The sequence below is a fragment of the Centroberyx gerrardi genome, chromosome 3 (genome assembly GCF_048128805.1).
Source record: "Centroberyx gerrardi isolate f3 chromosome 3, fCenGer3.hap1.cur.20231027, whole genome shotgun sequence".
In the NCBI taxonomy this organism is placed as follows: Eukaryota; Metazoa; Chordata; class Actinopteri; order Beryciformes; family Berycidae; genus Centroberyx; species Centroberyx gerrardi.
Window position 1 is genome coordinate 11,650,413 of NC_135999.1, and position 25,728 is coordinate 11,676,140.

General features: G+C 39.5%; 2 long non-coding RNA genes across 2 annotated transcripts; both read right to left on the bottom strand.

The window, feature by feature from the left end:
• Positions 1–1,903: 1,903 nt before the first annotated feature.
• On the bottom strand, positions 1,904–5,117 carry LOC139922458 (uncharacterized). The gene is made up of 5 exons (XR_013504294.1): positions 4,806–5,117; positions 3,259–3,531; positions 3,031–3,095; positions 2,788–2,933; positions 1,904–2,538 (listed from the first exon to the last, which is right to left on the bottom strand). It is a non-coding gene; the product is annotated as an uncharacterized LOC139922458 (long non-coding RNA).
• A 5,818-nt stretch (positions 5,118–10,935) lies between these two features.
• On the bottom strand, positions 10,936–19,205 carry LOC139922459 (uncharacterized). The gene is made up of 3 exons (XR_011785142.2): positions 19,063–19,205; positions 15,069–15,128; positions 10,936–11,011 (listed from the first exon to the last, which is right to left on the bottom strand). It is a non-coding gene; the product is annotated as an uncharacterized LOC139922459 (long non-coding RNA).
• Between the last annotated feature and the right edge of the window lie 6,523 nt (positions 19,206–25,728).

Genomic DNA, 25,728 nt, shown 5'->3' on the forward strand with positions numbered 1-25,728 from the left:
TCAAAGGGTTTCAAGTCTGGACCATTCAAGGACTTTGTAATTTTTATCTCTAAGCCATTCAAGTGTTGATTTGGCTGTATGCTTAGGGTTGTGTTGTTGGAGCATAAACTGTCGCCATAGTCGAAGTTCTTTGACAATCTGAAACAGGATCTCCTCAGGAATTTGCCTTTATTTTTCCATTAATTGTTTCCTCTGGCCTTACATGTCTCCCTGCCCCTGCAACTGAAAAGCCCTCCCACAGCATGCTGATGCCACCACCATGCTTCACATTAGGAATGGTGTTAGACGGGTGTTGAGTTGTGCCTAGGTTCTGCCAGACATAGTGCTTGGATGGAGGCTGAAGAGTTCAATTTTAATTTCTTCAGACCACAGAATCATTTTCTTGTCCTTCTGGCAAGATCTTCTATCACAGAATAACTGTGTAGTTCTGTGTTGTTTGATGTTTTCGTCCTTGGTTTTTTGGTCACCTCCATGTGCCAGTGGCGCTGTACGAGTTCTTCATGGGAGCCCTAAATGATTAGTTATGAATTAAATATTTAAGGGGACATTGTCCTTTGAGAGGAGCAGTGAATATTGAAAGAACCTGAGGAAGAGGAACTTCTATTAACATATTAGTAGGAATAGAGTTTTATATGGTCAAGTACTTTTAAAAACATTTTATTGTGTATTGAGCAGTGAATTTAGTTTTCTCCCAGAGGAATATGGAATGAGGAAATGTTAAAAATCAAATTATTGATTATTTTATTCAGTATCATAAATCTGCATTATTGGTTTTTATGTGAAAGTTTTTGTTTGTTTGTTTGTTTTGTTTTTGTTCTTTTTGCCACAGAAATCTGGAGGACAAACATGTGGCTTTATAGAAAGGTTTTATGGTAGAAAAATCTTTTAATTCCAAAAATATTTAGTAACTCATTTTAAAAGATGCATATTTGCATGGCAATAAAAGAAAATGCGATACTTTGGCATATTTGAGCAAGCTGGGGTGATTATCTAGAACGTAAGATAAAAAAGAAGAAATTAAGATTTCAAAATGTTTCGTAAAATATTATTTCTCATCCTATTTTACAAATATGATATCATATACTGTATATATCATATATTTGATATGATCATATACTTCATATACTTCATATATGAAGATTAAATTAGATATGTCTTTTGTTTTGAATTAAATTGTTAGACCTTTGTAAGATGTGACATAAATGCACAGCATTTAAATGTGTGTGTTTCAGGGTTTGGTAGATGGGGTTTGGGTTTGAGGGTTGAGGAATTCAAAAGTCTTTTTTGTCTGGCACTGAAATTCATGATTAACAAATCCAGAACATAAAACCCATTGCTACTCCAATGTGTTCATAAAGAGACATATTATTGTTGTGTACCTTTATTACAATTGCTTTTATTACTGGAAAAAAATATGTATACATATATATATATATATATTCTTTACTATCATACGTCCCTGCATGAGCCTTCAGGCCCTCAAATGTTGGATTGTTGACCTCTCACAACCACAGTCATAAAAAGATTGGGGATGCAGCTTTCTTCAATTATGCCCCCAAACTGTAGAACACAGGCGAATTCAGTGAGCTCATTTAAAAAGACAGCTCAAAACCCATCTTTTTAACTTAGCTTTAAATTGACATTGCCTTTTACCCTTTACAGTGTTTTTTATTCTTTTTTATTTTTTGCTTGTATATTATTAGAGAGAGAGAGAGAGATTTGTATCATTTTATTTGAAAATATTATTAATAATAATAATAATAATAATAGTAATGATAATAATAATAACCATGTCAATAATCAAAAAGTAGCCCATTAAGTTAACAATAATGGCATTTCTTACATTAGACATAGATCAAATGTCCCTCTTATTCAAGAAAAACTATTGCCATTAGAATAATCCAACAAAACATTTAACACGTGTGCAATGAAAGAAGCAAAGATAAGGAAGGTGCAATTAATGTACAACAAATAATATATAGACTCATTTGTATTATGATTTCTACTACTAGTTACTAATTGAGCAATGCAATAAATTAAGATACATGGTCTGACACTATGATTTGTTGCAAAATATACTCTATAGTGTTTAAGTTGAGGTATAAATGGTACGTTTACATGTGCTACAGAAATAAGTGGATGTTCTCTTAATTGCAATTATACCCAGATCTTGAAATAAATCTTTTCAATGATGTTGATTACAGTTGATTGTCTGCTTTGGATTTCCCTAATTTGTAATCAACTCCTAGAGAAGCCATTGCCAGTCTGTTACAATGTAAGCAAGAGAAATTAGCATTAAACTGACCACATTAAGTGGTCTGCTTAATGTCATAGCTCTGCTGGTGGTAGGTGACGTCACAGTTGTTGTTGTTTGTGTTACCGTTGTTGGTGTTGGTGATGTTGTTGTATCTATAGTTGTAGTTGTCGGTGTTACTGTTGTTGCAGCAACAGTTGTTGTTGCTGTTAATACTGTTGTTGTTGTTGGTGCTGCAGCTGTAGTTGTACTTGCTGTTGTATTTGTTGGGGTATTTGGCAAAACTGTTAAAAAAGTAAAAGAAAAACATATTAGTTGTAACTGAAAGTCTTTGTGGACATACAGTATATTTGGTTACTTTTTCCAAATAATTTTTCCATTCTCACCAAATCACGATAGCACATTAAAGCAGCTATTAAATCAGAATACTCCATGGTTATAAACAATTATGTTGATGTTTGTAAAACTACAAATACTATGAATAATCATGTTCACAATTGTAAGGTGACATGATGCATGACAAGGACACTAACCTGCACTAATACTGTTGGGGATGACATTGAGGAATGCAACTGATGTATTGATTGCCATTTGGAGAGATTCTGCTGCATTGGTGGTTGTTGGAACCACTGTCTGGTTGTTAAAGATCACATTGGTTTCCACCTTAACAGAACCAGGGCTAATGAGAGAAAAGTTGGTCAGTTTGGAATATTTTAGGAGCAATCATGAATCTTTGAAACATCATAAACATTTCTAAAAGTGTGAGTATTACTTACCTAAAACGTATCACAATGCATCTCCTGAAAGTCGTCGCATATTGAGCGCTGAATGCTCTGTTGCACTAAAGAATGGGAAAATATAAATGTTGATTAGTTTGTTTAATGCCTTTAAATTATTAAACTTTAATGTCATGTAATACGGTAATGTAAATTACATATGTAAATCCATTTTACATCTGTTTTTTTCTCAAAACAGGAAATTTGAATAAATTAGTAGTATATTACCTCTGTTGTAACATTATTAGCCAGCGCTATGTATTCTGGGGACTGTGGGTTGTTGTATGCTTGGATGAAAACACGGTCAATGTCAAACAGCAGAGTCAGGAAGCCCTCATCTTCTTGTGGGGGATCAGTTGATGCTGTAGTTCCGGCGTTGGTAGTGGCCAGGATGGTTGTGGTTATCAGTGCACCGGCTGCAGCAGTAATAGAAACTGCAGTAGGGGCTAAAGTTGTCGAAGTTCTAGTTGGAGATGTTTCTGTTGTTGCTGCTGCTGAAATCTGAAAGTGGACAAATAGTGCAAAGTATAGAAGGTCTCCGGATTTCTGCGAATGCGGACTTACCTGTGTGGCGTTATCTTTAAATGTCTCTTGTTAATATACTTGTTCATAATGTGTTTTACATTTTATAGCCTCTCATTGAGGCTATAAATTCTTTGTGCTGTTTTCTTTTAAATGGTGTTGTTTCTTTTTATTTTTATTACAATTTTATTGATATTTTATATATATATTATATATATATAGATATTTTATATTTTATTGAGATTTTATAGCTTTAAGACTACTCGTAAGGTGTTTTTTTTTAATTGTGTTGTTTCTCATTCTTCTCATTCCATTTTTATTGTAATTTGTTTTATTCCTGTAAAGCACTTTGTAACTTGTGTTAAGAAAAGTGCTCTATAAAAAAATATTATTATTATAAAGTTTATTATTGTTAAGTCCTAAATGGGATTAGAGTCTTCAAGTAAAAGAATCCAAGAGTTTCACACATAGTCAAATCTCAAAGCCATCTGCTTTGAGATTAGATGTTGCTTTGAGACACATTTTTTAACATGAAAAGGTTTGTGTATGGTCAAAAAGAAGTATTTGGGTTTTAAAAAAATACAAATATTTACATTGTATTGAACAGTATTTTGATAAGTAATTGAGGTTTTCTCAGAACAATACAGAATGAGATCATTTTAAAAATTGAATTAGTGATCATTTTATTTCATATCATAGGTCTGTATTTTTTGCTGTTGAGAGCAAAAGTGTTATTTGTCTTGAAAAGACTTAAAAATATTAAAAATACAAAAAGTATTAGTTATTTTCTATAGATAGTATATAGCTAGTCAAATATGACGTCTCATCCTACCTATTTTAGAATTGTAGTTGACGATGTCTTTAACGTCACTTAAATGTCATTTGTTTATAATTTAATTGGAGTTTGAACAAAGGAAAATGTGTCTTAGGGGTTGGTAGATAGGTATGGGAGGTGGGGGGATCTGAAGAATTCAAATGTTCTCATGTCTGGCAATGGAATTCATTATTGGCACATCCATAACATATATCAAATTGCTACTAAAATGTGCTCACAAAAGGAAAAGTTATTATTCAGCTGTGATTAGAATTGTTTGTTTCACTACTTGAAACAAAAGTCAAATTACTGTGTCATAAAGTGTCGTAATGTGTTATAATGTGTGATATTAATTCTGTGTTAATATGTATTTGAATGCTAAAACCAACTACTAAAATGTTTTAGAAATAATGGGACAAAACATGACAATATTACTTACCACTGTGCTGCTACTGGAGACTGTAGACTGCATAGGTAGGGTAGATGGTGCTGCCGATGTACTTGTCAGGGATGTTGTGGTAGTTGGGGAAAGAACAGATGTAGTTGTAAGTGGTACTATTGTAGTTGTTGGTGATACTGTTGTAGTTGTGGAAGCTGTTGTAGTCTGGGCAGTTGTGGTGGTAGGAGGGACTGTTGTAGTAGTTGGAGCTGCTGTGGTGGTTGTTTGAGCTGCTGCAGTTGTTGCAGTTGTGGTGGTTGGAGGTGCTGTTGTAGTTGTTGGTGCCGCTGTTGTGGTGGTTGGAGGAGCTGTTGTAGTTGTTGGGGCTGCTGTTGTAGTTGTGGGAGATGCTGTTGTCTGGACAATTGTGGTTGTTGGAAGAGTTGTTGTAGTTGTTGGTGCTGCCGTTGTAGTTGTGGGAGCTGCTGTTGTTGTAGTCTGGACAGTTGTGGTGGTGGGAGGAGCTGTTGTAATGCCTGGTGCTACTGTTGTAGTTGTTGGTGCCGCTGTAGTAGTTGCTGGAGGAACTGTTACAGTTGTAGTTTGGACAATTGTGGTGGTTTGAGGAGCTGTTGTAGTTGTTGGTTCTGCTGTTGTCGTTGTTGGAGGTGCTGTTGTTGTAGTCTGGACAGTTGTGATAATTGTAGGAGCAGTTGTAGTTGTTGGTGCTGCTGTTGTAGTTGTGGGAGCAGCTGTTGTTGTAGTCTGGACAGTTGTGCTGGTTGGAGGAGTTGTTGTGGTTGTTGGTGCCACTGTAGTAGTTGCCACTGTAGTTGTGGGAGCTGCTGTTGTGGTAGTCGGGGAACGAGCAGATGTAGTTGTAAGTGGTACTATTGTTGTTGTTGGTGATACTGTTGTAGTTGTGGAAGCTGATGTAGTCTGGGCAGTTGTGCTGGTTGGAGGAGCTGTCGTAGTTGAGGGGGCAGCTGTTGTGGTGATTGGAGGAGCTGTTGTAGTTATTGGCATTTCTGTGGTAGTTGTTGGAGCTGCTGTTGTAGTTGTGGGAGGAGCAGTGGTAGTTGTTGGTGCTGCTGTTGTAGTTGTAGGAGCAGCTGTTGTTGTAGTCTGGACAGTTGTGCTGGATGGAGGAGTTGTTGTGGTTGTTGTTGCCACTGTAGTGGTTGCCGTTGTAGTTGTGGGAGCTGCTGTTGTCGTAGTCTGGACAGTTGTGGTTGGAGGAGCAGTTGTAGTTGTTGGTGCCGCTGTAGTAGTTGTTGGAGGAACTGTTGTAGTTGTAGTTTGGGCAGTTGTGGTGGTTGGAGGAGCCGTTGTAGTTGTTGTTATAGTTGTGGGAGCTGCTGTTGTTGACTGGACAGGTGTGGTGGTTGGAGGATCTGTTGTAGTTATTGGCGTTTCTGTGGTAGTTGTTGGAGCTGCTGTTGTAGTTGTGGGAGCAGCTGTAGTTGTAGTCTGGACCGTTGTGCTGGTTGGAGGAATTGTTGTGGTTGTTGTTGCCACTGTAGTGGTTGCCGTTGTAGTTGTGGGAGCTGCTGTTGTCGCAGTCTGGTCAGTTGTGGTGGTGGTAGGAGCTGTTGTAGTACCTGATGCTGTTGTTGTAGTTGTTGGTGCTGCTGTTGTTGTTGTGGGAGCTGCTGTTGTCATAATATGGACAGTTGTTGTGGTTGGAGGAGCAGTTGTAGTTGTTGGTGCCGCTGTAGTAGTTGTTGGAGGAACTGTTGTAGCTGTAGTTTGGGCAGTTGTGGTGGTTGGAGGAGTTGTAGTTGTTGGTGCTGCTGTTGTAGTTGTGGGAGCTGCTGTTGTCTGGACAGGTGTGGTGGTTGGAGGAGCTGTTGTCATTGTCAGTGGCACTGTTGTGGTGGTTGGAGGAGCTGTTGTAGTTGTTGGTGCTGCTGTTGTAGTTGTGGGAGCAGCTGTTGTTGTAGTCTGGACAGTTGTGGTGGTTGCAGGAGCTGTTGTAATTGTTGGAGCCACTGTAGTAGTTGTTGGAGATACAGTTGTTGTTGTAATTGGGGTGCTTGGAGGAGCTGTTGTAGTTGTTGGTGCCGCTGTTGTGGTGGTTGGAGGAGCTGTTGTACTTGTGGGCGCAGCTGTTGTGGTGGTTGGTGGAGCTGTTGCAGTTGTCGGTGTTTCTGTGGTAGTTGTTGGAGGAGCAGTTGTAGTTGTTATTGATGCCATTGTAGTTGTTGGTGTTGCTGTAGTTGTGGGAGTTGTTGTTGTTGTAGTCTGGACAGTTGTGGTGGTTGGAGGAGCTGTTGTAGTTGTTGGTGCTGCTGATGTAGTTGTTGGAGGAGCAGTTGTAGTTGTTGGTGCTGCTGTTGTAGTTGTGGGAGCTGCTGTTGTAATCTGGACAGTTGTGGTGGGAGGAGTAGTTGTAGTTGTTAGTGCAACTGTAGTAGTTGTTGGAGAAACTGTTGTAGTTGTAGTTTGGGAAGTTGTGGGGGTTGAAGGAGCTGTTGTAGTTGTTGGTGCCACTGTTGTGGTGGTTGCAGGAGCTGTTGTAGTTGTTGGTGTTTCTGTTGTAGTTGTGGGAGCTGCTGTTGTCTGGACAGTTGTGGGGATTGGAAGAGTTGTTGTAGTTGGTGCTGCTGTTGTAGTTGTTGGAGGAGCAGTTGTTGGTTCTGCTATCGTAGTTGTTGGTGTTGTAGTTGTGGGAGCTGCTGTAGTTGTAGTCTGGACAGTTGTGGTGGTTGGAGAAGCTGTTGTAGTGGTTGGTGCTACTGTTGTAGTTGTTGGAGGAGCAGTTGTAGTTGTGGGTGGAGCAGTTGTAGTTGTTGGTTCTGCTGTTGTAATTGTGGGAGCTGCTGTTGTCTGGACAGTTGTGGTGATTGGAAGAGTTGTTGTAGTTGTTGGTGCTGCTGTTGTAGTTGTTGGAGGAGCAGTTGTTGTTGGTTCTGCTGTTGTAGTTGTTGGTGCTGTAGTTGTGGGAGCTGCTGTAGTTGTAGTCTGTACAGTTGTGGTGGTTGGAGAAGCTGTTGTAGTTGTTGGAGGAGCAGTTGTAGTCGGTGCGCTTGTTGTAGTTGTGGGAGCTGCTGTTGTAGTTGTTGGTGCACCTGTTGTAGTTGTGGGAGCTGCTGTTGTAATCTGGGCAGTTATTGTGGTTGGAGGAGCAGTTGTTGGTGCCGCAGTAGTAGTGGTTGGAGAAGCTGTTGTAGTTGTAGTTTGGGTAGTTGTGGGAGTTGGAGGAGCAGTTGTAGTTGTTGGTGCGCTTGTTGTAGTTGTGGGAGCTGCTGTTGTAGTCTGGGCAGTTATTGTGGTTGGAGGAGCAGTTGTTGGTGCCACAGTAGTAGTTGTTGGAGAAACTGTTGTAGTTGTAGTTTGAGTAGTTGTGGGAGTTGGAGGAGCTGCTGTAGTTGTTGGTGCCACTGTTGTAGTGGTTGGAGGAGCTGTTGTAGTTGTAGTTTGGGCAGTTGTGGTAGTTGGAGGAGCTGTTGTAGTTGTTGGGGCTGTTGTAGTTGTGGGAGCTGCTGTTGTTGTCTGGACAGTTGTGGTTGGGAGAGTTGTTGTTGCTGCTGTTGTAGTGGTTGGAGGAGCTGTTGTAGTTGTGGTTGCAGCTGTTGTGGTGGTTGGAGGAGCAGTTGTTGTTGGTGCTGCTGTTGTAGTTGTTGGTGCTGCTGTTGTAGTTGTGGGAGCTGCTGTAGTTGTAGTCTGGACAGTTGTGGTGGTTGGAGAAGCTGTTGTAGTTGTTGGTGCCGCTGTTGTAGTTGTTGGAGGAGCAGTTGTAGTTGTTTGTGCGCCTGTTGTAGTTGTGGGAGCTGCTGTTGTAGTTGTGGATGGAGCAGTTGTAGTTGTTGGTTCTGCTGTTGTAATTGTGGGAGCTGCTGTTGTCTGGACAGTTGTGGTGATTGGAAGAGTTGTTGTAGTTGTTGGTGCTGCTGTTGTAGTTGTTGGAGGAGCAGTTGTTGGTTCTGCTGTTGTAGTTGTTGGAGGAGCAGTTGTTGGTTCTGCTGTTGTAGTTGTTGGTGTTGTAGTTGTGGGAGCTGCTGTAGTTGTAGTCTGGACAGTTGTGGTGGTTGGAGAAGCTGATGTAGTTGTTGGTGCTACTATTGTAGTTGTTGGAGGAGCTGTTGTAGTTGTTGGTGCGCTTGTTGTAGTTGTGGGAGCTGCTGTTGTAGTTGTTGGTGCGCTTGTTGTAGTTGTGGGAGCTGCTGTTGTAATCTGGGCAGTTATTGTGGTTGGAGGAGCAGTTGTTGTTGGTGCCGCAGTATTAGTTGTTGGAGAAACTGTTGTAGTTGTAGTTTGGGTAGTTGTGGGAGTTGGAGGAGCTGCTGTAGTTGTTGGTGCCACTGTTGTAGTGGTTGGAGGAGCTGTTGTAGTTGTGGTTGCAGCTGTTGTGGTGGTTGGAGGAGCAGTTGTTGTTGGTGCTGCTGTTGTAGTTGTCGGAGCTGCTGTAGTTGTAGTCTGGACAGTTGTGGTGGTTGGAGAAGCTGTTGTAGTTGTTGGTGCCGCTGTGGTAGTTTTTGGAGAAACTGTTGTAGTTGTTTGTGCGCCTGTTGTAGTTGTGGGAGCTGCTGTTGTAGTTGTTGGTGCTGCGGTAGTAGTTGTTGGAGAAACTGTTGTAGTTGTTTGGGTATTTGTGGGAGTTGATGGAGCTGTTGTAGTTGTGGTTGCAGCTGTTGTGGTGGTTGGAGGAGCTGTTGTAGTTGTGGGTGCAGCTGTTGTGGTGGTTGGTGGAGTTGTAGTTGTTGGTGTTTCTGTGGTAGTTGTTGGAGCTGCTGTTGTCTGGACAGTTGTGGTGATTGGAAGAGTTGTTGTAGTTATTGGTGCTGCTGTTGTGGTGGATGGAGAAGCTGTTGTAGTTGTGGGAGCTGATGTTGTAATCTGGAGAGTTGTGGTGGTTGGAGGAGCAGTTGTAGTTGTTGGTGCTGCTGTACTACTCGTTGTTGGAGCTGCTGATGTTGTAGTCTGGACAGTTGTTGTGGTTGGAGGAGCAGTTGTAGTTGTTGGTGCCGCTGTAGTAGTTGTTGTAGGAACTGTTGTAGTTGTAGTTTGGGCAGGTGTGGTGGTTGGAGGAGCTGTTGTAGTTGTCGGAGTTGTAGTTGTTGGTTCTGTTGTTGTAGTTGTGGGAGCTGCTGTTGTAGTCTGGACAGTTGTAGTGGTTGGAGGAGCTGTTGTCGTTGTTGGTGCTGGTGTTGTGGTGGTTGGAGGAGCTGTTGTAGTGCCTAGTGCTGCTGTACTCGTCATTGTTGGAGCTGCTGTTGTTGTAGTCTGGACTGTTGTTGTAGTTGGATGAGCAGTTGTAGTTGTTGGAGGAGCTGTTGTAGTTGTCAGAGGAGTTGTAGTTGTTGGTGCTGTTGTAGTTGTGGGAGCTGCTGTTGTAGTCAGGACAGCTGTGGTGGTTGGAGATGCTGTTGTCGTTGTTGGTGCTGGTGTTGTGGTGGTTGGAGGAGCTGTTGTAGTGCCTGGTGCTGCTGTACTAGTCGTTGGAGCTGCTGTTGTTGTAGTCTGGACAGTTGTTGTGGTTGGAGGAGCAGTTGTAGTTGTTGGTGCCGCTGTAGTAGTTGTTGTAGGAACTGTTGTAGCTGTAGTTTGGGCAGGTGTGGTGGTTGGAGGAGCTGTTGTAGTTGTCGGAGGAGTTGTAGTTGTTGGTGCTGTTGTTGTTGTGGAAGCTGCTGTTGTAGTCTGGACAGTTGTGGTGGTTGGAGCTGATGTAGTTGTTGGTTCCGAAGTTGTGGTGGTTGGAAGAGCTGTTGTAGTTGTTGCTGCCACTGTAGTAGTTGTTGGAGGAACTATTGTAGTTGTAGTTTGGGCAGTTGTGGTGGTTGGAGGAGCAGTTGTAGTTGTTGGTGCTGCTGTTGTAGTTGTGGGAGCTTCTGTTGTTGTAGTCTGGATAGTTGTGGTGATTGGAGGAGCTGTTGTCGTTGTTGGTGTTGGTGTTGTGGTTGTGGTAGTTGGAGGAGCTGTTGTAGTGCCTGGTGCTGCTGTTGTAGTTGTTGGAGGAGCAGTTGTAGTTGTTAGCGCTGCTGTCGTAGTTGTGGGAGCTGCTGTTGTCTGGACAGTTGTGGTGGTTGGAGGAGCTGTTGTTGTTGGTGCCACTGTTGTGGTAGTTGGAGGAGCTGTTGTAGTTGTTGGTTCCACTGTGGAAGTTGTTGGAGTAGCTGTTGTAGTTGTTGGAGCTGCTGTTGCTGTTGTAGATGCTAATGCTCCTGTTGTTGTCGTGGGAGCTGCTGATGTAGTTTGGGCCGTTGTGGTGATTGGAGTAGTTGTAGCTTCACTGGAGATGTCCATTTTCAGTGATATTAAGAGTCCTGTGAAATATAAAATTATTTTGTCATTTAAGTGTAGGTCATTACTATCACTAAAATTTCACAATTTGTTTGGTAACCCTTCATTTTACAGGTCCCTAATAACGTATTCTTTCTAAGTAGACGTTAACAAAAAAACTATTACACAGTAACGTGTCTAATAATTGTACAACAACATATTTGCGTTCATATATAATTACATAGTACCGGACCTGTAAAGTGAAGCGTGTCTATTTTCTACAATTCAATAGTAATTTACGGTGACCGGACGTCCCGGTTTGTCCAGGATTGTCCCGGTTTCAAGATGGGTGTCCCGAGTCCCGACAAATATCTGTAAAACACTAAAATGTCCCGGTTTTCAACATTCACTACCAAATTGTCCCGGTTTTCACCACAATTAAAATAATAATAATAGTATTATACTTGTTTTCAGCGCTTACATAGACGTTTATCATGTTCTGTCCCGCTCATTATTACCCAACCCAATCAAAAAACATAAACAATGCACCACGCGTCTGAATTCAACACTGATTTGTCTGTATGTGTGTCAATCAATCAATGTGTCGTTGTCCAGGCTGTTGCTAGCCTATGACGCTTGTGGCTCTGTCCGACAGAATCTGTCAGTACGCTAACGGTTAGCTGTCATGCCGAAGAGAAAGTCGGTCTTTTCTAAAGACCTCCAGAAGGCTTACTCTTTTCTTCGTGAAGTAGCCGGCAACGAAAGTGCTGCGTTCTGCACACACTGCAAGAGTACATTTTCGGTCGCGCACGGTGGAAACGCCGACATAAAAGATCATATTAAGACGGCCAAACGTAAGCAGTGGCTACAAGCTAGTAGTAGCACCGTTGCGACCTACTTCAGCGGGGCGAACGCCGGTGACAGTGATCTGAAACTGGCAGTTTTTAAAGGTATCTGACAATCAATAAATATGTTATATAACACCAGTGCAATCCTTGTGTTTTGTGTTTACTAGTGTTATTATACAGTTTTCAAATAAACTATGTTTTGGTTTTGGATTTTTGGAGACAAAACATCATTTTTCGTTTGCTGAGGCGCTGTCCATGGTGTTGAAAGGTGCAGTCACTAGGTGTGCTAAGCGCTGAAATAATTGTCCCCCATCCTGATGAAAACGCCTATGGTGCGTGCATAAGCGCATACATGTGCGCGTGCATGAACGTGCGGTACACTTAAGGGTCCCAGTTTGGGGGTTTGAAAATGTGGTCACCCTATAGTAATTCCTATGTATTTACATGGTACCGGACCTGTAAAGTGAAGCGGGTGTATTGGACAATAAATCATACAATGTGACTATGTTTATTTTCTTTATTGGCATATAAATGGTAGGACAGGACAGCAGCTTACATTCCATACAGACCAGACCGTAAAGTGTCGGGGGTCAATTTTACAGATATTGAGCCGTTCTCTAGCTTTAGCCTATCCCGGGGTGAGTGAAAGATTATGCATGCTATGAACTTTAGCACCCGCCTGGGAGCTAACATGACTAACTGTTCTAGAGTGCTGGCTGTGTTAGTTAGCTAGCACTTGGCCATGTTAGCTTCCAGTCGTGTGCCTGCATTCATTGTGCGTAAATTAATCTTCCACACCCAGGGGTCCATGCCTAGTTTAATACATGGTCCATGCATGTCTCTAGCTAACGTTAGCCATGCCCATGTTAGCTTCGGGTGCTTGCGCCGGGGATATCTCTGCATGCATGCAAAAAGGCGACTAGCTCTATGTTTAGATCTATGTAGTCGACGTTTCGGCTGGGATTCTGCTAGGACCTATTTTTCATTAGCTCCAAGCTGGCTCCAAGTGGCTATGGCTAGGACTAACACAAGCCAGGATGACATAGTTGTGACAGTTACTTCGAATGGTCTCTGTTTGGTGAGGGGGTCGATGATGATGAGCGCACAGTGCAAACGTTTTTTGAATGGGGACAGATGTGTTTCTTTTTACAGCGACATGCATGCAGAGATATCCCCGGCGCAAGCACCCGAAGCTAACATGGGCATGGCTAATGTTAGCTAACTAACAGATGTGTTTTAACGGAGAGGTGGACCCCTGGGTGTGGAGAATTAATTTACACACAACGAACGCAGGCACACGACTGGAAGCTCCCATTTAAATGTACCATTTAAATGCCATTAAAGAAAATAAAAATGATCACATTGTATGATTCATTGTCCAATTACACCCGCTTCACTTTACAGGTCCAGTACCAAGTAAATACATAGGAATTACTATTGAATTGTAGAAAATAGACCCGCTTCACTTTACAGGTCCGGTACCATGTAAATACATAGGAATTACTATTGAATTGTAGGAAATAGACCCGCTTCACTTTACAGGTCTGGTACCATGTAAATACATAGGAAATACTATTGAACTGTAGAATATAGACATGCTTCACTTTACAGGTCCGGTACCATGTAAATACATAGGAATTACTATTGAATTGTAGAAGATAGGCCCGCTTCACTTTACAGGTCCGGTACTATGTAAATACATATGAAAGCAAATATGTTGTTATATAATTATTAGCCACGTTACTGTGTAATAGTTTTTTTTGTTAACGTCTAATTAGAAATTTCTAATTAGACGTTAACAAAAAAAACTATTTCACAGGTCCCTAACAGCGTATGAACTATACGCCCTAACAGCGTATGAACTATAGTTCATACGCTGTTAGGGACCTGTAAAATGAAGGGTTACCCAATTTATTTAATTGGATGTTTTGAATAAAATGTGCAATGTTTGTGTTTTTAATAGACACCTAAGCTTTTGTTCCATTTGTCTTTCCTGAGCTCTGTCATTTTTTCAAGAGTCTATCCAAAATATATCATACATTTTGCTGGGAAGTGCATGTTTTTTTTTTTTATTAGGGTTGATTTTGATCTTATTTTTTGTTTTTTTGATGTTTGAAAGGTATTTTCTTTAGCTCACCGGCAGGAGAATTTAGTGTATCAACTTGTCTCCACAGGGAGGTCAGTTACAGAATATTGCCCCTAAAGCTGGTACAGGTTCAGTCTCTTGCTCAGCAACACTTTAGCAGGGCGGATGCTTTCTGTCAAGGGTGTTTTTACCCTGGCCTACCGGGTGTAGAATGGTTTCACTAATCATTATGGCACCCTCCTTACCTAATTGATTTATCATGACCAAAATTATACTTTTTTGCTAATTAGTAGCCATCATTTACAGTCAGTGGCAACTTTATTTGGTAGACTTTGGTTAATCAAACAGCTCACTCCTCTAGACAGTGAGTTAAGTGACTGACTGGCGTATATAACACACGCAGACAGGGTCGAGAGGTTCAGGTGTAGTTTTATTAAACATTAGAAATGTTTGATTGGGGTATGATCATCCAGACACACCGGTTCCAGCATCACAGAAACAGCCGCCCTTTTTTTCACACACTACAGTGTCTAGAGCAGGGGTCTCAAACTCTGTGCCATGGAGAGCCGACAGTATGCAGGTTTTTGTTCCAACCCAAGATTACACCAGGTTATTTCACTGAGGAGTTCCTCCTTCACTGGGAGAAGGTGTGCTAATCAGTGAAATCACCTGGTGGAGTCTGATTGGAAGGAAAACATGCATACTATTGGCCCTCCATGGAACATGGTGACAGTCCCCGGTCTAGAATTTACCAAGACTGGTGCGATAAACACAAAACATCCAGTCAGTGGCAGTCCTGTGGGGGAAAGCATCTTGTTGATGGGAGAGTTCAGAGGAGACTCGTTCAAGCAGGCAGGCCAGCAGTATGCAAATCACAGTACATCAGTGATGTGTAGAAGGGCATGGCAGAACAGACACATTGTCAAACCTTGAAGCTGGGTTTCACTCCTATCACTCCTATCAGCTAAGAACAAGAAGCTAAACAAGCACAGAGTCACATCGTGTGTGTTCAATTCAATTCAGTGCACTGAAGCATTATGACACGGTTATCAGTTAAATAATTCCACTAATGTAATTTAAATACCAGAGGTAATAACGTTACCTAACGTAACCTAACATTCCTCCCTGAACCCACAGCAGAAGTACACCCAGATTTGCATTACTTACCCATGACATATAGAAGTGTGGTTCTCCATCTGTTCCCACTCTTAGCCATCTCTCAGCCACCTATGAGATAGAACATATTATGTCTCCAAATACACAGGAACTGTCCCCTTCATGCACTGTCACTTTTAATCATGATTTCATACTTATAACTCCTATTTAAAAGTTAGAAGTTAAAAATGAAACCACGTTGCGTGCACATTTGATCTGCCTCTCGCACAGCATCTCATTTGGACTTCTCTTTTGTCCAGTTTGGTGCCTCATAGAGAAGCTATCAACATTGTGCTTCAAGCTACTAAAAGCTGGTTGCTTTCTTTAGGAAGTGCTAGATACAGACAAAGATTAGACTGGACATGGCTGGCACAGCAGGATCTGTGATACCTTTTGATAGCAGGACACAGACATTCGAGGAACACTGCAAGATCCCAAACCAAGAAAATGAAGTGGCTAATACATGGGAGGCAAACATACATATTGCTGATGAGAACCTGCAGAACCCTGACTGGCCTTAAAAACACATTTTAATTCAAATCGTAGAGGAATTGTTCAGCAATGGAATTCAAGAAATAGGAGGGGCAAGGAAAGTGTGATTGAATATGTGGCAGAGCTGAGGAAAGTTCCACAAGACTGCAATTTTGGAGAAACCCTAACAATGTTAAGGGCCAGACTGGTGTGTGGAATAAATGAGGATGGAATACTGTGGCGACTGCTGTCAATGGATGGATTGATATTCAATAAGGCACGCAAATAAGTACAGGCCATAACAAGGACATAGACAGGAGCAGTATGAGAGAAAATGCAAAATGGAAAAGAGTTAGCATGGGGTCTGTGAACAAAGTGACTGACGCCAGTACAAAATCTCAAACCAGAAATTGAAAGTCCTACAGATGTGGCAGAACGAGATACAAAAAAAGTGTCACCTCTACAGTAAGGTGGATCACATAAGAGTGCCGAAGTGACAAAAAAGGCTTAAAGGATAACACCAGTGTAATTTTACCTTTTTCCTTTCTCCATTATTGCGCATAAAAAGTCTAAACCCACCAATGTGTTTGCCACAGTCAGAAGCTATGGTAACACCTTATTTGGATTGTCCAAAGTTGATACTCAACTATCAGGTGACAAAAAGTAAATGTTCGACAACGGGTCACTAATCTATTTGGTACACCTCTACAGATTATATAACCCTGACCTTAACAAATGAATCCTAAACCAACCCTAACTCTGACCCCATTTTTAACCCTAAACCCAACCCTAACTCTAACCCCATTTTTAAACCTAAACCCAACCCTAAGATTAACCCAAGATCAGACATTGAATAGTGGACTACTTTTTACACAATTTTGAGTATCACTTGAAACTCAGTAGACTTTTTAGTGACACGTTGTAGTCACTTGATAAGAAGTTGAGTGTAAATACAGTGGGAACTACTGTCTGTTCTACTGCAGGTTTGCCCTACCTCCCGGAAGTCACAGGCTCCCATTGTTTACAAAAATCCATTAAAAACACAATGCACAAATAACATGTGCATTGTATTTTCTCCTACCAAGACTTTGTAACACCACAATCACTGCAGTTGGAATCATATCAAAAGTAATTCCATTCTGTCAGAACTGAATGTGAAGAGATCATTGTGCGTATTTCCCCCCAACTCCCCGACTCTGCTTTAAGTTTTGTTTTGCCTCTTCACTGCCACCAGAAGTAAGTAACAGTGCGCAGTAATGGAACACCAGTGTTATCCTTTAAGGGGGAAGAGAGAAACAAGAAAAGTGCATATTTCATTCAGGAAGAGGGGGAATGCAGTAATGAGGATGTTTTCACTATTTACAGTATGGACAGTAGGGAGAATGTTACTATTCATATACTAAATCAGGAAATTGCCATTCCCAGAGGAGAGCCTCTTAGACAACAGTTAATGGTAAAATAAAGAAAAGTGGATTATGAAATTGCTATATAAAGAAGGTGTAGGCCAAGATAGAGCGACTGCTGCAAATCATAGAACCAGTGAAGTTCCCAGAATGGGCAGCACCAATTGTCCCAGTAGTAAAACCAGATTCTACAGCTAGAGTTGTGTGGTGATTGTAAGTTGACTGTAAACAATTTGGCATAACTTTAAGAGCACCCCATTCCAAAAATGGAAGACATGTTTGAATCCATAGCTGGCAGAGAGAAATACAGCAAACTGGACATAAGCCATGCTTATCAACAGATAATAATCAAAGAGAATAATGTAGAGAAAGAGAAATATGTTATAGTGAACATGCACAAGCGATTATTCACACATACTGTATAAGTTTAACCAGGATGTAGGCCAGGATTTAGGCTAGGGGTCAAAAGATCAAAAGTAGAGCTAGGTTTGGTTAAAAGGGTGATTGATTATCCAAATATCAAAACACAGCAAAACACTTGTGTGCTGGTGAGCTGACATCAGCGGCTAGTTTGGATTGACACTTGACTTGGTTTATAGCTTCATAGTTAGATGCCTACAAGCTACAGCTAAACTCTTCATTAGGCTACAAAATGGCTTTTCAGAGGCTTGACATCTAGCAAAGCAGAACGACTCAATATAATATTGGATGTAAACAAAATGTCTCTTGTGTCTCCAGTCTGCTGGCTAGTTAATTAGTTACTGAAGTACGAACTTGTCAGGTTCATTCTCCCTTTTAGCTCTATTTGTTTGTGCTGCTGTACATTAAAAGCAAAAACTATTTCCCTTCACATGAAACATCTCTCTGTTCACCTTTTGCAAAACCTGAACTGAACAAGAGAGGGGAGAAGAGGACAGAGACAAAGAGAGATGAGGGGAGGAGAGAAATAAGAAGAGGCAAGAGAAGAATTCAGAGGGGGAGGAGTGAAGAGAGAGACAGCATCAGTTAAGATGAGAAGTGGTGAGCAGCACACTACACAATATAACTCCCAGCTTAAATTAGTGTGTAGGCCTGTACAGACTGCTGTTATAAGTGTTTACTGTGCTTCTTAATTTAGATCCATGTCTGTTCACATCAAAGTGAGCATTGCTGTTGAAATTTTAAAAGCCTTTCTCCCAGGTGAGAATTCCACCTGCTAACTGCCTCTGGGCTGAGCCCATTGTGTTCTAAAAAATCCTACCAATGCCCCTGGGAAACACCCAAGCCAGAGGTCAGGACCTTTTTACAAAACATTTCACTAGGCAGTAGACAAAAACTTAGATAAAAGGTTATTTTTCTCAGTTTCACAATGAGCAGTTAATGTCTTTTGCCTTTTTAGGGCAAAATACACTAACTGCAATAGTTAATAATTGTAAGGCAATATACCTTTCTTAATTTTTGATTCAGTTAAAATTGTAAAATTGTATAAAATTAAACTTATTTCATCTCACATCTAACTGCCATCTTTAAGGAACTTGAAATGGACAGTAATAGCTTGGATTGACACTTGACTTGGGTGATAGGTTCATGGTTAGATGTCTACAAGCTACAGCTAAACTCTTCATTGTTTCCAAATGCAAAATGGATTTTCCCATCTTTACTAGAGTCAACACAATAATGGATCCTTCTAAACAAAATTTCTCAATGTGACTCCAGTCTGGCAGCTAGTTAGTCAGTTAGTTGCTGAAGTACACTCTTGGCAGGTTCATCCTCCCATTCAGCTCTATCTATTCAGGCTGCTTAACATTAAAAGCATAAAAACTATTTCTCTCCACATTAAACATCTGTACAATTTTCAACAGGCATTGTTTCCTTTAAATTTGAGAAAATGTTTTAAAATTTACAAGCTGACTCGTACCAACAAAATGCAATGAAACACAAATGTGAAGATATTAAATGTATCAACATAAAGTGCTGCAGAGGATAATCAAGGTTAAAAATGATAATAAAGAATTGTTGTTCCTGCTTTTTAAAGAATATATTATTTTAAACACATTAATATACCACAATGAAAGGAATTTTCTTAAGTTTTGCTGAAATAGAGATCAGTTGCATCTCTCATACTTAAATTCTGCATGAGAAAAATTACTCACCTTAAATTCCTGAATGAAATAAATAAAATTCCCTTAAATCGTATTGTTTCACCAGTTGTCTCAAGCCTTTTATGACTTTCACTCTCTTGTACAGTGGTGCAGATGGAAGGAAGAACCAAAATTCTTGAAAACATGAATTTCCCTGAAACTGTACTGCTGTACTTAACGTTCAGTGGCCTTGTCATTCCTTTTATGCTGTTAAGCTGCTGTCAATATAAGAACCCTCCCAACATTCCTCCACTATTGTGCATCCCTCTGCACCATTGACTGCACCATGGAGGCATCATTTTAGCCCAAGCCCATCTTTGTTTTCACAATTGCATAGCATATAGACTATTTTGATCTCACTCATGGTGAACTTGTATTTCCAGTTGTCCCACAAGTTATATTTTATACATAATGTAAGCTATGCAGGGAAACGTCACTGCAATATATTGCTGCATACTGGAAGTGCCTGTTGAAGATCCAGTTCCCCCAGTGGTTTAAGTAGACATAGATATTCAGTTCATGCTTACATTACTTTCTACTCTAGGCATAATAGGTTAAACCTACTTATCAGGCAATTGACTATTGGCACATACAAATGGATTGAGGGATCATAGCATACCCACCTCTTCAACTACCACTACACTATTATTTGAAATGAGCATGGCTTTATTCTAATACAAATTTATAATGTTTATCAGATGTTAAGTACTTTTTCTTGGTATCTCATTTTAAATGTATGTTTTTACTGTCTCTGTTTTATTGTATATATGATATTGATGTCACTCTATTTTTTGTAACTAATGTTTTATTTATTTATTTATTTATTTATTTATTTATTATTTTCTTTCCACTGTGAAGCACTTTGTAATTTTGTTTTGAAAAGTGCTATATAAAGTTTATTATTATTGATATTATTATTATTATTATTATTATTATTGTTATTATTATTGTTATTATTATTGTTATTATTATTATTATTATTGATATTATTATTATTAGTAGTATTAGTAGTAGTAGTATATATTTGTCTGTTTACAAAATTATTCTTCCTGACATGCACTCTTGAAGCCAATTAAGGAGGCAGACATATGATACTGGTGACTAATATTTTTATTAGCATAACAAAGATATAGATGTCATACTTCTGGCAAACAGGACTCTCCAGTCACACTGCTGTCCACACCCTGGTGGTGACATTTCAATGATTGAAGATGTGATGAACAAAAAACAGCAAAGAATGTGAGCACAATGCACCTGATAAAAATAATAATTACAATGTCCTTATGTGAGTATGGATGAATATTGGATGGACTAATGAATGGAAAGTACTAGCACAGTAAAGATATTCCATTCACGTCGTCAAGGCAGGTAGGAAAAAAGTAAAGAGAAAATAAAATTGACTAATATGTAAAATGCAAACCCAAGTAAAAACTGTCATCTATTTTGAGTAAAATGAGGTGACTACTATTTTATTCAAATTTCCTCAGAAAATATTTGATTTCAATGTTTGACATTTTTTATTCTGAGAAGGATGGTTTTCTCCCAGAGGTCAGTATGTAGATGCACAGTTTTAACACAATTATGGTTTAAGGCTTACTCCCTCTGACTGAGTATCAATACCTTGCCATTATTTAGTCAACCATGCAGTCGACACACTACACTGTACAAATAATAGGCAAACCAGATTCATACCTGAAATCCAGTTGAGATGCACTCAAACATCAGAGGAAGTTCTTAATGTAATAAAAATGTGATGCTTTATTGACTCCGTAGGGAAATTCTCTGTTTGCTTTTGTTTTTTTTCAAGGATCAAAAGTCCTTGTGTCTCAGGAAGCTGAATCTGAATTAAGAAAACTGAATTTGAGTTGTGAAAACCGAATTTGAAAATGATAGTACAAAGTTTAATTCAATACTAATCACATTCAATTTCAAGCCATTGCATTCAATTTCAAATTGTGCCTTGATGTAGTTTTTTTAATTCATTTATTCGACAAATCCATTTCTTTAAATCAATGATTCTGTATGAGCATGACAAATTCAAATGTATGCAATTCAAATATATTCTCATGCTGGCACTAATTTCTTTCTGCATTTAACATTTTGTCAAGCATTGGTGTCAGGTTTCTTGCTGTTGTGAAACACCAGTATTCTGATATTCAGACTGAATGGCCATTTTGTTTCCACTCCATTATTCAGACTGACATTGCCTCCTAGTTAACTGTTTTCAGTGTGTGTGTGTGTGTGTGTGTCACTAGAGTGTGTGTGTGTGTGTGTGTGTATGTGTGTGTGTCACTAGAGTGTATGTGTGTGTGTGTGTGTGTGTGTGTGTCACTAGAGACTGATGTAGTTACTGACGTATCCAGCCACCAGTGTATTTACCAACTTTACCAAGAATGTCGGTTGATTGTGACAAAAATATTGTTTTTGCAGACAGGTTAAGGTGATGATTTCAACAAATTTATTATGCCGAAAACGCCAATGAAAAACCGTTTCATAAATGGTTCAAACTTTAGTCCCGCCTACAAAGGCACTGATTGGCTCGACTGTTCCTCCGAGCCAGAACAAGCTGTTGACTAGACTACTCAACACGACAAAATCTTAAGAGTTAAATGAATTTTGGGGAAACACTGAGAATATGGGTGGTTAAACACTCAAGGGAAAACAAGAGGCATGTATCGCTAAACAACATTTCATCAGTTCCACTCAACTGTCCACATGATTTGGAGCACTATAGATACACTGAGTAGGACACGTCCTGAAGATGTGACATGGAAGAAAACTCCTCTCCTTTCTGTTCCAAGAGAGTTCAGCATCTGGAATGCTGGGACAAAGAGAAGACCTTGACAGCTAATGTCACTGCAAATTTTAAATCTTATTATGTACCTCACTGGTCTGCTACATTTCATAATCTCTGGTGAAGAACATAGGTTGCACACAAAACAATAAATTATGCTTATCTTCTTTATTTTTTTGGCACGGGAGGACAAAAATACACAAACGTTTCAGGCTTCGATATTTCCCATAATTATATCTCTGGCCACATGTTTTCGAATACTGTGTCTGTGTCGGTAATAGCGGTTAAAGCTGTCTTATCAGTCTAGAGGCTGCAACAGAGGAGAACATCCCACCCACCCCTAATTGAGGTGCAGTAGATTTCCCCTATAGTGTCCAAATTAACTTCACGTATCGGCTATGGTCACAATAACGACTCACCAACAACAGTTGAATCTGCTGCAAATATTTTTTTTTTCATCTCCACCCCCACCAGTCACAAAGAAGAAATTAATGTCTGAAGAGTGTGCAGTTTACTTGAAATGGCAAAATGGCTCCATAATTAGATAAGATTAGATAAACTTTATTATCCCATTCAATGCGATGAGACAATAGAGAAACATAGAAACACAAAAAGCAAAATGAGGCAAGACAAGACACAGTAAAAATAATGATCATTGTCCAACCCAATCCCCACCCCCAAAGCCGCACACCCCAAATTGTACTCTGTAATGGATGATTTAAAATGTATTGAAGTACAATACCTAAATAAAAACATCCTTAAAGGATAAGGCTGGTGTTTTTTAATGCATTGCTTACCGTCAACAAATCCTATGAAAATAACAAAATCAACAATGCGTTTGCTCTACTCCCGTTACTTTCTGACTTCCCACGTACCGTTTTTAGCCGTCAACCCGGAAGTCATTGGCTCCAATTGTAAGCTAAAAACCTTGAAATACAGCTCACAAAGACATAGTTTAAATTTTAAAAATCGCTAACTGTTACCATGAAAAGTCAGGCTGTTATAGTTATTACCAAATCAAATTCAAATGGGAACAAATTCTTCATTACGCCGGGGACTATTTTCGGTGCTACGGAACTACTTTCCTGAGATCGCAAACGTGTTTACAGCCGGCTTATTAAGTTGTTTGAGGAAAAAGTCGGCTGGCCCGGTGCATCGCGATGATGAAATATGCTGCCCAGAGCAACGGCATGGCTCTTTGACGTGTTTTAAATCGTTTTTTTAATACAATGAAGTTCTATGGCTGCTGGGACATGGCTGCATTGGGCACCGGCTACATGGACGAGACTTGTTGGCAAAACAAAATCATTGCTGATTTTGTTGTTTTCATAGGATTTGTTGACGGTAAGCAATGCATTAAAAAACACCGGCCTTATCCTCAGAATCAGGTTTATTGCCAAGTAAAGTTAACAATACAAGGAATTTGCCTTGGTATGTAGGTGCATACAATAAACATGGAGAAAAATAAGAAAGTAGAAGTAAAAAGCACAACAAGTACTGCAAGTCAAAGTCAAGAACATAAATATAAAAAACAAAAAGAGATATTTACAATACAGAATATGAAAAAATATAATAAAAAATGTGCAATATATCTGCTATTAAAGTGAAATGGAAAAGCTGTACAGTTAGTGCAGGAATGAGCAAAATAATCCTTTAAGTAAAAGTAAAAATACTGACTTTAAAAGAAGTATACAGTAAAGCTACTCAATCACAGTAAAGTGAGTAAATGTAATTAGTTACTTCCACTCTTGTGTAGGAGTATCACGTTTACCAGTCAGCTGACCTCCTCCAGCCTCACCTACACTTAATCCATGTTGCTTATCTTTTAAAGCTCTGTTTGTTACACCCAGCCTCTTCTGACAATATGTGCATGATATGACAGAAGAGATTCTCAGGAGAAGCACACCTCCCTTTTAGGTGAAACTCTTAAAGCAAAGGCACACCACATTTTTTCTTTTGTGGACAGCTAGGAATCTGACGAGCTTATTTTCAACATGCAAATGTCCCTCTACAACTCCATGGCACTGGGGTAACTTGATTGCTCAGTTCTCATGAAAATTGTATTTGCCACAGAAACACACTGTAAAATACAAATCCCCACACAGGCCAACACACATATAGGCATACATACTCACTGTAACAGCACTGACTTGATGAAATGATCAGTGATGATAGCTTGGGCTAGAATAAGGATTGTTGTTTTTATTTTACTATTCACCTTTGTTTTCATAGAACTGCTTTCTTTACTCTATGGCAACATTTTTTTTCTGTTGTTCCACTGTCAACCAAAAGCTGCTTACAGACCATTTGACTTCTTATAATGAACTGTGTTGTAACCCTTCAACATCAGAAGCAGGTGTGTAAAGTCTGTTTTCTTTACGTCAGAGACTTCAATGAGGCTCCTTTCAGTGTGGGCCCAAAATACCGTGGGAGACAGCAGTACAGTGACATAGCAGCTTTCTTGTTTGACGGCAATCTTTTTATTGGTCTCTAGTTTGCTTTGGCAGCAAGGCAAAAGAAATAGAAAAGGAACAATTTGAATAGAGACCTTTAATACAATCAATGTTTTGTGCATGCGTCTACTCGTCTTTCAGCATCCAGCTCTACGATCAACATTAAATATTTGTTTGAAAGTGAACATTGTCCATGGGTGACCAGTTTAGATGTTTGTTTTTAAAATGTATAATCATATAGTAGCATATATACTTACAGAGAATACCACTCAATTTAAGAAATCATTTATTCCTATGACTATGTTCAATTATTCAAATCAAATACAGGCAGGCAGAAGCTGCTCTGTTCACCGAGACTGGAAGATCGATTTGTGATGTATGTTTTCATGTATGGGTTGGGTAATTGATGAGGTGAGGACAACAATTTTACAAATCTTGTTAAATATTTCCTTGTGTCACAGAAGGAACAGATTAACCTGCAGATATGCAGAGTTATTTTTTGACAAGGGTACATATACAATTTGGCATAAATGAGTAAATCTACTTTTTAAAGATGATATTGGCAATTAGAATAAGTTTAAAGGAATACAATATCCTCAGAATTATTAACCTTACTAATGTTCATCCATGAAGGATGAAGGTTTTAATACCAAAAGGTTAATTTATAAAGAAATTACATTATGCAAGAACATAGATTATGCAAGAGCACAGACCAGCCCACTCTTTGGGCTGATCTGTGTTGATGCTTTTGGTCTCCTACACACATGTAAAAAGACTTTGTTGGGTGTTCAAAGGATTCTCATTGTTTACAAAGTAAACAATTACAATTTACAGTGCAAGTAAATGGAAGCCGAGCTGTAAACAGAAGCAATAGCCATTTACAAGGCATACAGACATATACGTTAGCTGCTTTTAACATGGACAAAATCTAAAAGAAATGTAATAGTCCTTGATGCAGGTTTACGAATCATTGAAAATGAATGGAATTATTTTGCATTCATCATTCTGTTTGTAAAATGGGTGAAATAATGTAAAGAGAAATTAAATTTAGTTGAGAAGAAAACAGAATGAAAGAAATGAAAAACAAAGGAGCCGATTCCATTGAAATGAGGCCACCTGACTCTGATCTGATCTCTGATTTATTTCCTAAGAATCAAAAACACTTCCTGATGCCTTCATTCATTCTGACTCATATGAGATTTTCTGCTGCTGTCAAACCAGTTATAGTGTTATATTTATAAACTCTAATCTTGGGTGTCTTGATTGAATGTGGAGGAGCTTGGGCCTGAGAAGAGTCACTGATACACATTAGCCGCCTCTCATTCTACATACATTAATCACAGGCAATGACCTTCCCCCGCTTGCTTTGATTTCAAATTGAAGTTGTTTATTCTTAAATAAGGCCCAGGTTGAAAATTACCAGAATTACCC